The sequence below is a fragment of the Podarcis liolepis genome, assembly GCF_965112155.1.
Source record: "Podarcis liolepis genome assembly, chromosome: 13".
Taxonomy (NCBI): Eukaryota; Metazoa; Chordata; class Lepidosauria; order Squamata; family Lacertidae; genus Podarcis; species Podarcis liolepis.
Window position 1 is genome coordinate 35,724,135 of NC_139573.1, and position 13,451 is coordinate 35,737,585.

Genomic DNA, 13,451 nt, shown 5'->3' on the forward strand with positions numbered 1-13,451 from the left:
ATAGAGTCCCAGGGTACAGAGATGAACGAGTAAGTATCAAGGAAAGAACTCGGAATAATCTGCGACAGCAAAAGCAACAACTGAGGTTTGTTTGTACATGGTCTAATAATAATAATAATTTATTATTTATATGCCACCCATCTGGCTGGGTTTCCCCAGCCACTCTGGAAAGCCCCCAACAGAATATTAAAAACACGATAAAACATCATACTTTAAAAACTTCCCTAAACAGGGCTGCCTTCAGATGTCTTCTAAAAGCCAGACAGTTGTTTATTTCTTTGATATCTAATGGGAGGGCCTTCCACACGGTGGGTGCTGCTACCGAGAAGGCCCTGTGCCTGGTTCCTTGTAACTTCACTTCTTGCAGTGAGGGAACCACCAGAAGGCCCACGGAGCTGGACCTCAGTGTGTGGGCTGAACGATGGGGGTGGAGACGCTCCTTCAGGTATACTGGGCCACAGCAGCCCTTGGTTTGAGGGTTATGTTTACTGAAGGTTACGTTTACTGGGAGGGGGGAGTCTTTGGTGAAATAGAAACAGCTGACCCAAGGGATCGTCATGTTTCTTTTGCTGCCTTCCGAATATCAGTGCATTTCCAAAAGGCATCGTTTGCTCACAGCACCAGACATGGCATTGCTCAAAATCAGCAAAGCATCGATCTGTTTGCACTGCGGCAGCTAAATTAGGCACATTCAAAGCAGTTGTTACGATGCACCTGGTTTTTTGTTTGTTTGTTAAAAAAAACATTCTGTCTCAAATAGGAAGCGGACGGTTCAACGAAAGCATTTGCCAATGGCGCCATCTAGTGTTTTCTGGTTTATTGCTTCAAAAACTTTGTTTTGCAGGAGGGGTTCCACTCGCATACAGTGGTACCTCGCGTCAAGTACTTAATTCGTTCTGGAGGTATATTCTTAACCTGAAACTGTCCTTAACCTGAAGCACCACTTTAGCTAATGTTGCCTCCTGCTGCCGCCACGCCGCCAGAGCACGATTTCTGTTCTTATCCTGAAGCAAAGTTCTTAACCTGAGGTAATATTTCTGGGTTAGCGGAGTCTGTAACCTGAAGCGTATGTAACCCGAGGTACCACTGTACCAGATATTTAGGTCTGTGTGATTTCTTTTATTTATTTAGTGAAATGCATATGCTGCTTGATTGCAAGAAAAACCTCAAAAGGCTTTAGAAAATATATATAAAATATATAAAATAAAACTGTAAGGTATGAACAGTTAAATAGGAATGTCCTAAGGAACAGCAGGGATGCGGGTGGCGCTGTGGTCTAAACCACAGAGCCTAGGGCTTGCCGATCAGAAGGTCGGCGGTTTGAATCCCCGCGATGGGGTGAGCTCCTGTTGCTCAGTCCCTGCTCCTGCCAACCTAGCAGTTCAAAAGCACGTCAAAGTGCAAGTAGATAAATAGGTACTGCTCTGGCGGGAAGGTAAACGGCATTTCCGTGTGCTGCTCTGGTTCGCCAGAAGCAGCTTAGTCATGCTGGTCACATGACCCGGAAGCTGTACGCTGGCTCCCTCGGCTAATAAAGCAAGATGAGCGCCGCAACCCCAGAGTCGGCCACGACTGGACCTAACGGTCAGGGGTCCCTTTACCTTTACCTTTAAGGAAAAGCAGGCTCAGATCAGAAACCAGGGTGGCTTCTGTAAATCCAGGACCGTCCCTGAAACAAAAGGGGCCCTTGGAGGGTCTGTTCTGTTCTTTGCAGTGACTGTATTGTACGATAAAAAATACTTTTTTTAAAGGAACATTTTAAAACAAGTATTTGAAAATATTCAGAAGGTGATTAAAACCAACAGTGGCTAAAAAAGAAACATAGCACATGTAACTTCTGCATATCTGCATAGGCTTGTCTAAGGAAAAATGTTTTAAGCAGGAGCTGAAAGGGTTACCGTGAAGGTCGCTGCCTGGTGTCAAGAGTCAGGGAGTTCCAAAGTCTAGCTGCTGCCACACTAAAAGATGGATTCCTTACAAGTGTGGAATAAGCATTTTGTGGCACCTGAATCAGTGCACGTTCCACAGATTGAAGTGGTTGAGTGGGCATATATGGGGGTAAGTGTTTGTTGCTCTGGCACATCAAATCCAGTTACCCCCCCCCACCAGCCTATTTGTGATTAGGAAAGTGGGGAGATACACTGAAAAGTGTGGGGTAATGACTGAGGGGTGCAAAGACATATTGCCTCTGTTATGTACTGAAGTTCTCACCCTGGGCCAGCAGGGGGATACTGTAGATAGTTATGCAAATAAGGGATCAAAAGTGACGTTCAGTGATTGGATAGTTTTAGAAAGTTGTTACAGTAACGGTGTTCTGGAGCTCTATATAAGCAGGCTGACTGAGCCCTTCGGTTCAGTTCTGTTCTGGCCTGTGAATAAACAAGAGCTGTTTCAAGAATCGCTGTGTCGTCTGATATGTTCACCCACAACTTAACAGCCTCTGCGCAAACAAATCAGGATGAATGCTCAGTATCTTATATTCTCCCTGCAAACATGTTTTCTCAATAAAGCACAGGCATGGTGCAATTTCTTTGTAAACTGTGTGCAAGCAAATTAGGATGAACGCTCCATAAGCAGGTCATTCGAAGGAGCCCTTAATCTCCACAAAACGGTTATTGCACAAGCACGAATCCCTAAAATCTGAGCTGTCAATTCTGCTTCTGATCTTGTCCAGGAATTTAGAAGGCTCTGGAAGACGGGCTACAACGCCCTGCTTGCTCCTGGAGTGCGGATCTTCTGCCTGTGTTGTACAAATGCCTCCACTTCTCCCTCTGCGGTAAATAAAGCAAATATTTCAAAGGCACCCGCCGTCTCTGGTGCTCTCCCATCCGAAAGGAACTCAGATCAGCAGCCTTTGAGCTTCTCACGGCTTGGCAAAGTGTGTGTGTTTGCGCAACGTATTGATTGCTACTTCGTTATAAATGGCCCGCTTTGCTATTTTAGGGAATTTTAAATGGCCTTGAATTCTCGTCTAGGAAATGCAAGTTTGTGTGTGTGTGTGTGTGTGTGTGTGAAAGAGACAGGTGGGCAGCTAGGGAGAGGCATATCTCATTTTCTCACACACAAGGGATAAGAGCAGGGCTTGGGGCAACTGCAAGGTTTACAGAAGTACAAAATATACCATATTTATTGCTCTATAAGACTCACTTTTTCTCTCCTAAAAAGTAAGGGGAAATGTGTGTGCGTCTTATGGAGCGAATGCAGGCTGCGCAGCTATCCCAGAAGCCAGAACAGCAAGAGGGATTGCTGCTTTCACTGTGCAGCGATCCCTCTTGCTGTTCTGGCTTCTGAGATTCAGAATATTTTTTTTCTTGTTTTCCTCCTCCAAAAACTAGGTGCGTCTTGTGGTCTGGTGCGTCTTATAGAGCGAAAAATACGGCATTTTAAAGAAAAACCATCCTAACTCAATGAGAACAGAGTATGCTCCGGAGGCATGACTGAGGCCCCATCTGCACTATACATTTAGAGCAGAATCATACCACTTTAAACAGCCAAAGCTTCCTCCCAAAGAATCCCGTAGTTTGCTAAGGGTTGTGAGGAGGCCCTCACAGAGCTACAATTCCCAGAGTCTGCAGGTAACCATAGCTCTGCGAATGATATAGGGTCTCCTCTTAACTCTCAACACCACCACCACCACCAGCAGCAACAACAAAATTAATTTTATTATTTGTACCCTCCCCATCTGATTGGGTTGCCCTAGATTTTTGGGGGAAGCCACAACTGTTTACAGTGGTACGGTATTATTGCTTTAAATGCAGAGTGCAGATGAAGCCTGACTGCTGGAGGAATAGAGGAATGCCGGTGATGGGAATGAACAGTCTGGAAACCTGAACAGGAGCATTCCTCCTCGTAACAATTCTGTTGGAAGCCCCACTTCCATGTTTCTGTTTGCAGATAGGAGGACACAACACCACTGTCCCCTTTGTGCTCTGCCCCCTAGTGGCACTAGCATGTCAATACCCACCTGTCAGAAACGCTTTATGATTTTTTTTCATTTCTCCTGAACATCAAAGATCCTTTTTTAATGTGTGTATTGTTGTGATGGATGAAGTGAAATAGCCTTGGACAGCGCAAGCTAGGGACTCCTGAATCCTAGTTCCACTCCTGTCAAGTACTATGATTCTATCTATCTATCTATCTATCTATCTATCTATCTATCTGTATTCAAGTGTGTTATGCACATTTTGGAAATACAGTGGTACCTTGGGTTACATACACTTCAGGTTACAGACTCCGCTAACCCAGAAATAGTACCTCGGGTTAAGAACTTTGCTTCAGGATGAGAACGGAAATTGTGCTCCGGTGGCGCGGCAGCAGCAGGAGGCCCCATTAGCTAAAGTGGTGCTTCAGGTTAAGAAGAGTTTCAGGTTAAGAATGGACCTCCGCAACAAATTAAGTACATAACCAGAGGCACCACTGTACTTGCCATTCTTTGTCCCTGGACTAACTTTTTTCCCTGGAAGGGAACCCAAGGGAAGGGAACATGAAAACAAGGACAAATCGCCAGGTCTGGATAGCACCCACCTGAGAGTTCTTAAAGAACTCAAATGTGAAATTGCTGGTCTTCTTGGAAAAAATATGTAACTTGTCCCACAAAATCAGCCTTCAGACTTGAGGGCTGCAAAGTGGACCAGGTAACACCAGTTCCTAAATAAGGGGTCCAGAAGGGAAACTACAGGTATATTAGCTGTAATGTGTATGGGTTGCTCGTGCGTAAGTTGCCGCCTCTCCAGGCTTTGTTGCCTTGCTAAACCTTTCAGTCTGGACAGCCCTTCACTTCGTGGCTGCCTCAGTCGCTAGCAGAATCCGTCAGTGGGCGTTTCTTAAATCTTTTCCAACATAAAAGTTGTTTGACACCCAGTCCCCTCCTACTCTCTCTGCGCGGAAGTCTTCTGCGCAAGGTGGGCGTGGTTAGCGGAGGACCCGTGCTCTCCCCGCTGGTGTCCAGTGAAGAGTCCTGGAGCCCTCTCGCTGATTCCCCCATCAGCCCCTCTATATCCCTGGTGTTGCACTGATTTGCTTCCCCATCTGCGGAGCTGCCTCTCTCCCTGCTGGGTCCCTCTCCAGCATCATTTGAGAGCCTTCCCTCTGCCTCTAGCTCCGATGTCAGTTCCCTGACATTAGCTTAACACCTGTTCTGGGAATGCTGCTGGAAAGCATTATTAAAGATCATAGAATTGATCATAGAGTCGGAAGGAACCTTGAGGGCATCTAGGCCAACTCCTTGCAACTTAGGAATCCTGCCCACGGCTGTCCCTGGTTGGGCTCAAACCACCAATTCAGTAAAGTATGAGACTCTTTGTTGGGCAAAAGATTCCTGCATTGCTGGGGGTTGGGTAGATGACCCTCAGGGTCCCTTCCAGCTCTACAATTCTATAGATAGATCTGGGGAGTTTGCACAATTGCCCAATTTTTTTCCTCACCCCCCCCCCCCCGGCACCACATCCTGTTATTTTTAGCACCCTGTCCAATGGGGAGTTCTGGAGAACTTGAAAAGCTCAATCACTTATTTGGTGAAGCTGTTGAGCTGATCTTAACAGAGGTTTTTGTTTTACTGTGGATTTGGCGGGCAATGAATCAATATGACCACTTTTTGTATGTGAAGATGTAAAGGAAGAAGATAAAGAAGAAGATTGGCAAAATAAATTATTGAATTATGCAGGACAAATTATTACAAAAAAGGGGAAATGTTTAATGCATATTTTTAAAAAGCTTTGGGTATAGATTTTTAAATTAGTATAACTTTTAAAAGTCACTTGTAATAAGATGGAGAAGGTTTTAAAATTGGATCATTAAGGATATAAGGTTTTATGGACGTGCATGAACAAGCATATTGAAATGGAACCAAGAGGGAGAGTGGAGGGAAATCGACCAAAAAAAACCTGTGGTTTAAAAATTTGGTTATGATTTATTTATTTATTTTGTTATTTTTGGAAAATCAATAAAATGTTATTTAAAAAAAAGTATGTAAAGACCCTCCCTGCAAAAGCTGTGAACTGGTTGTGGCGCTCCCCCCCCCCCCCGCTCTCTCTCTGTGTGTGTTTGTATGTGGAATAGAAAACAAAAGGGAAACAGTGTTCACCCTTCTTCCATATGTAAGGGGTTACTTTGGCCCACAGCTGTGCAAAATCTGGGATGGCGACAGGGTGCATGGAAAAAATTGCTCCACCCCAAACTGTCCGTCCTTCTGAACTTCATTTTTTATATAAAGTTTTTTATTAACAATTTCAACATAACAATATCTCAAAACATATCATATTCATTATTCCCCCCCCTTTCCCCATCAAAATGTACAAAACCGGGTCAAACATATGTTGGAAATGTAAAGAAAAGGAAGGGACCTTTTATCATATGTGGTGGGAATGCAGAGAAATTAAAAAAAATTGGGAAATGATATATAATGAATTGAAGAAAATGTTTAAAATGACATTTGTAAAAAAACCCAGAAGCATTTCTGTTAGGGATTGTAGGACAAGACCTGCCAAGGAAAACAAAGAATTTATTTATGTATGCTACAACAGCAGCAAGAGTCTTGAAAGCATAAGGATGGAAGAATGAGGAAACCCCGACAAAGGAACAGTGGCAAGAGAAATTGATGAACTATGCAGAATTGGCGAAACTGACATACAAATTGTGAGATAAGGACAACTGTGACTTTAAAGAAGAGTGGGAAGTTTTTACAAAGTATTTAAAGTATTTAAAAAGACAACAAAATGAACTGGACTCCTTGGCAGGTTTTGAATAAACATCCACAAATTTATTGATTGATAACATGGTAGATAGGTAATCTAAGGATTTATATAATTTTATAATATGCAGAGAATAACATGTGCTGAGAAATCAGAGAGAGGAGCTGAGGGAAGTCTTGACGGGGGACATCCTTCTGAACTTCTGATACAATTGTGCTGATTTCCTTTCTCTGCTTTCCCAAACAATCAGACCGACACAAGCTGATCTCTCTCTTGCGCATCAAGTGAGCATTTCCCCTGGACTCTGCCCCTGCCCAGGGGACATGGCTCTTCATGCCTCCGGGCTGCCGGAAATAGAGATCGCTAATGGATGGAAGGATAGGAAGCCAAACTCTCCCCTTGCCTGAAGAACAGCCCTGTGTGTAATTACCTCGATGTTTGTGTCTCTGAGATCCCATCTCTCCTAATGATCTGTGCGGCCGGAGCCTGGTTTTGTCCATGTCGGGTCTGATCACTTTTCAGGCTTTGCAGCCAAGCAGAAAAGCCTACATTTGATTGCTTGCATGGCCCTGGTGCTTTTCCATTCTGACTCCGAACCTCTCTATCTGAGGTTTAACATGTCAGAAAGGACGGCACATTCGAGGTCTTCTTTAGGGTGAACTGGGTCCTACTTTCCAGAAGACAGTCCTCTTATCTGAAAGGCAGATGCGGAAAGCCATCCAATTAGACTTTAATTTGATTTGAACTGTTTTTAGGAGGTAATTTGATTGTTGTTTGATTTTATACTAATGTTATATATCTGGTGTTAGCCGCCCTGAGCCTGACTTCGGCCGGGGAGGGCGGGAAGTAAATAAAAGTACATTATTATTATTATTATTATTAATTATTATTATTATTATTATTATTATTATTATTTTTAGGAGCACAATCCTCTATTCTCATAGAATTGGAAGGGACCCCAGGGGTCATCTAGTCCAACCCCCCGCAATGCAGGAACCTCAACACACAGTCCCCCATCCTAGATGCTCTGGCCTAGGAAGGGAATTCTTACTGAAGCTGAAGTGTAGACAAGACACAGTGATAACAGCAAGAAGCTTTATTGAACTACATAACTGGGAAACAGGGGCAAAACAACTGCTTATATACATTTCTGAAAAGCCTGGGCCGCTCCCACTCCCAACGTGATTGGCTGTCTAAACTTCCAAGCTGCAAATCACGACTCAGAGTTCAAAGGCCAATGGCAGAGGTCCAAGTCCTGAAATGTTCTGTGATTGGCCATCATGTATCGAATCAGAGCACAGGAGCTCAGAATCCTTAGTCCAGACTGAAGCTCAGGCAAACACAGACCACTGAATACATAACAGCAGCCAATCAGGAGTCTGGGATTCTGATAGGATGCTTGGTCCATCTAGCTCAGCATGGTCCACTCCAATTGGCAGCAGCTCTCCAGGGTTTCTGGCAATGGCAATGAAACATTCTCGGCCCTATCTGGAGACACCAGGGTTCGAACCTGTGACCTTCTGAATGCAGTGCAGATGTCCTGCCACTGTCATGGACTGGTTGGATGCAGAGGAATGGTGGGAGGAACCAGCTGGGGAACCCGCAAGGGAAGGAGGTTCAGAACTTGGGGAATGGTGGTGGGATGACGATGAGTGGTCAGAGGGAGGAGACTGGGAGGAAGAAGTGTCAAAAGATGAAGAGGTGACAGGGCTTAGTGAGCTGGGAGAGTCTGGGGCAGAGAGAAGTCCAGAATCATAGGCAGAAGCTGAAGCCAGTGAGTGGAAAAGGGAAGCCAAGAGGCAGAGATGAGTCAGGCTGGTGAAGAGTCACAGCTGTCTCCCCCTCCTGCTGCGACAAGCTCCCTTCTTCCTCATCCCCCCCCCCGCCTTACGGAACCAGAAGAGGGCTGAAATGGGCAGAGCAGTCTTGGCAAAGGATTTTTATGGGATAAGACCTACTGGGCATGAGCTGTTGCGCTGTGCTGGTCCCGGGGGAAGGTTACGGTGAGGCGTGGTCAGAGTCCGGTCCTGGCTCAAGGGTCTGGAGACTGTCCACCAAGGGGGAAGCGGGGTCCAAAGCAAGAAGCCGGGCGTGGTCGGGAACTCTGGAAGAACAGGTCTGGGTCTGGCCAAAACAGGTTTCCAACGACGTTGCTCCTGCAACCTGGGCTGACTGGCCTTTATCTCCTCTGAGGCCAGGGGCGGTCCCGGCCCACAGGTGACCCGCCTCTCCTGGCCTTAAGGTGAGCACTCCTCCCGAGAGAACTTAGTTCCCTCCGCCTCTCTGCCCTGAGCCTCTGCAGCTCAGGAGAGGCTGGAGGGCTAATGGACCCAGGGGCAGCTTCACCTTCCCCTGACAGGGCTGGGAGAGGCGTACCTGCAGGCAATGGGTCCTCAATCACCTCCGGAGCCAGAGTGGATACATTTGGTGTCTGCTCCTGAGGATCTGGCACAGGTGCAGGCCCTTCAGATTCAAGGCCCTGCCCCGGCTTAGCCGGCCCTGGAGGCGGGGACTCCTGTGCAGGCTGGGACTCCTCAGGTTCAGCTTCTGAATCAGAATCACATGCGCTCATTAGGCCCGACACTCAGCCGAGTCTGTGGAGATCCTGTTTCTGCTAATAAAGAGTTAAGTCCGACGTTGACAGTGTGATTTACTGCCGGCTCGCTCTCTGACAGCCACTAAGCTACGACCCTTCGCTTAGACTTTTGTTCTGATCTAGGAAGGGGATTATTCTGGGAAAAGGGAAGGGTGGGATCGCCAAGGCGCCACTGCTGCTGAGAGATCTGTTGTGATCTCTCTCGAACGCAGGGGAGGTGGTTTGTGTGACTTTCTCCCTCCCCTTTGCCATTTTCCAGTAATGTGGAACACGAGGAATGGCAAAGTGCTTTGTATCTGAGGAGGGTGAAGCAGCCGATACAGCCGCCATCACCGCTTTGTTTTTGGAAAACACCCCTTATATATAATTAAATCCGCTTTTAGCCTGCTTCCCTATCGACGTGTCACAGGGAGAGGGGAAAACAACAACGCCTTATCAGAGTCGGAGATGACAGCATCTTCCCAGGGGAAGGGGAAGAGGTGGGAGTGGAGAAGAACGAGAGGACAAAAATAGAGGCAAGAAGTAATTAGTCGCAAATAATTCACAGCAAGTCTCCCCCACTGCCACCAGTCTTCCAAGTCACTGAATAGATTCTGAAGGGGGGGGCAGGATTGGAGACAGGGCTGGCCCTACCATTAGGCAGAGTGATGCAGCTGCTTCGGGCGGCAAATGTGGAGGGGTGAGTGCATAGTTTGCAATCTGCCCTAAACTAGAGAAAGCCCTCTGGTGCCGTGTGGGATGCTGCCACAACTCTAGGGTTGAAGTAAGAGCCAACTAGCAGGCTTATTGGGAATGGACACAGGCGGGTGCCATCTTGTCCTCTGCCTCAGGCAGCAAAATGTATTGGGCTCCAGGATGGGAACAGCCTAAACAAAGGACACACAATGGCCGTTGAAATGCATTGGTTTCCGGACTAAGAAATAAACAGTGGTACCTCGGGTTGCAAGCACCTCGGATTACAAACACTTCAGGTTACAGACGCCGCTAACCCAGAAGTAGTACCTCGGGTTAAGAACTTTACCTCAGGATGAGAACAGAAATCGTGTGGTGGTGCGGCAGCAGGCCCCATTAGCTAAAGTGGTACCTCAGGTTAAGAACGGACCTCCTGAATGAATTAAGTTCGTAACCACAGGTACCACTGTACTGGATTTCTAAAGGGTGGTTGGGTGTTATGATTGAAGTCAGGCTGATCGGTTGCTTACCTCAGTGGTTTTCAACCAGTTTGCCAGGGCACCCTGAGGTGCCTTGAATGATAGTCAGGGGTGCTGCGGACAACACTGACCTCTGCCTCTCTTTCCTTCCCTCCCTCCTCTGAAACCCTCTCCTGTCTCTGCCTCCTAAAGGTTTGTGTGGATACAAGCTCCGCAGGCGAATGGTGCCTCTGGGGCTGGCCAGGGGGTGCTGGTTGCCAGGAGCTGAGGCGGCCCCGGAATAAGCAAGCGAGCAGGCGGGTGAGGGAGCCGAGCCAGCCAGTCCACCAGCCCTTGCTCTTGGGAATGGACAGACAAGTCCCAGGCCCCTGTGGGGCAGTGTGAGGAGACACCTCTCTTTGGGGTGGTGGGGGGCAGCTCAGAGACCAGGGGTGGCAGCAGCGGCTGCCCAGAGGACTCCCAAGGAGAGGGGAGAGGAGGCTGAGGGAACCCTCCACAAGGGAAAGTGTTCAAAAAAGGGTGAGAGGCTGCCAGCTTTGCAGGCGAAGGGTGACATAACTGGGCTCCTGAGCCCCACAGGGGTGCCACAGAAAGAATGTTGTTGGTCAAGGGAGCCATGGACTCAAAAAGGTTGATAACCTCTGGCTTAAAGGTAAAGGTTGTTGTCGTTTAGTCGTGTCCGACTCTTCGTTACCCCATGGACCAGAGCACGCCAGGCACTCCTGTCTTCCACTGCCTCCTACAGTTTGGTCAGAAGGGTTACCCCTGACCAAAGGTAAAGGTTCCCCTGACCATTAGGTCCAGTCACGTACGACTCTGGGATTGTGCGCTCATCTCGCTCTATAGACCGAGGGAGCCAGTGTTTGTCTGCAGACAGCTTCCAGGTCATGTGGCCAGCATGACTAAGCCGCTTCTGGAGAACCAGAGCAGCGCACGGAAATGGCGTTTACCTTCCCGCCGGAGCGGTACCTATTTATCTACTTACACTTAACATGCTTTCAAACTGCTAGGTTGGCAGGAGCTGGGACCGAACAACAGGAGCTCACCCTGTCGCGGGGATTCGAGCCACTGACCTTCCAATCGGCAAGCTCTAGGCTCAGTGGTTTAGACCACAGTGCCACCCGCTTACATAGTGATTTATAGGGAATTCTCACTGTTGGGAGTAACGCCTCAACACCTATGTGCGTTGTATTAGAAGGATTTTGGGCATCACACGGCAGGACAGAATTCCAAACAAAGATGTTCTCTCCCAAGCCTATATGCCCAGCACGTTCACAGTCCTGTCACAGAGATGTCCACACTGGCTTGGTCGTGTCCACAGAAATGGAAGATGGGAGCATCTCCAAGGCCGTGCTCCATGGAGAGCTGGCATCAGGCGCCAGGCCTGTTGGCAGACCAACTCTACTCTTCAAAGATGTCTACAAATGTGACAAGAAGGCTGGCAACATCAACCCTGCCCCGTGGGAATCTCTTGTGGACAACCACAGTGCCTGGAGACGGGCAGTTAAGTCATACGCTTATAGCAGTGACCAGAGGAGGGATGACCGCTGGGAGGAGCGCAGAGACAAGGAACGCCATGGTGCACAACCGTACGCCTTCACCTGCCCCAGCTACAACAAAACATGTCTCTCCCGTATTGGTCTCTGCAGCCACAGAAGGCGCTGCAACCTTCCAACAGCTTGGCACACTCCTCCATTGTCTCCTGAGACGGACGGATGCCAACAGATCTCTCCCTCCACCAGTACCCCAACTAAGTCCACTTGGTCTGGAAACGGCACACACAGGCCACACCCCCAGCAAGAGTGTCAACAGAGTACATGGTTCCAATTCATTCGTGGTTCCTTTAATACTTTTTCTTAGCAGATCTTGGGAGAGGGAAAAGCTCAGTTGGGCTGCATAACTCCAATGGCTAGTATGGATCTGTCCAAGGTCCTGCTAATTTTTGAGTGACCCAGCCTACCAGACTGACAGTGATCAAGCCCACCGCATGCCTTTAAAGGACTCTGATACCACTGATAACAGTCAGGGCTCACCCCGAAGAATCCTGGGAACTGTAGTTTGCTAAGGGTGCTGACCTCACCGACCTACAGCTTCCTGCACCCTTAGCAAACTACAGTTCCCAGCATGCTTCATGACTGTTAAAGTGGTTTATGAGTGTATTTGGTGGATGTGACCTGAGAATTAGCCTGACTACCTTGGACTGAGTCAGTCCATCGACACATCATCTCACAGCACCCCATGCCCTTGTTAGTTTCTGTTTTGCCACTGAGCAGCTGCTTGGAGTCACAGGACTCTGTTTACATTCCAGGGCTTCCAGACTGTTGGAAGTCTCACAGGAGAGGAGACGGGATGTGACGTTGGTGGTTTCCTGTTTCCTTTGTTCCTTTGTCCAGTTGCTCTCTGCTTTCATAGAGAGAGGATGTCTTTTATGACTGCCTAGCTTAGAAATAAACTCTTTACAATGTAGCCCAAACCTCTCGTCTCTTTCCTGTGCTGGAAACTCTGCTGAATGGAACATGCCTTGGAGCCTTATCAAAGGCCCAGGTCGTTATATGTCGGGAGGCGATTCTGAAGACTCAGGGGAAGAAAATGAGCTTTATCAGCTTGGCTGAGCGGAGATCCCGACAGCCCTGTCGGCTTCTGCTAGTGGTCAGGACAAATTAGCACCCATGCTCTGTCACCATTCCTTCCAGACTACTGTGTCATGTTGCATATGGGGCTGTCCTTGAAGACAACTTGAAAATTATAGAATTGTAGCTTTGGAAGGGACCACGAGGGTCATCTAGGCCAATCCCCTACAGCGTAGGAATCTTTTTTGCCCAGTGTGGGGCTCGAACCCACAACCATGAGATTAAGAGACTCATATTTTACTAATGGAGTAGTAAAAAAACAAACAAACCCCACAGCAGCTAGATTACTAACCAGGACTATTAGCATCTAATGCTGGTCACACTGTTTGGGCACCTGAAGCAGGAAATCCCACTTCCTCCCCCGCTTCCTGGTGGCAAAAATAAT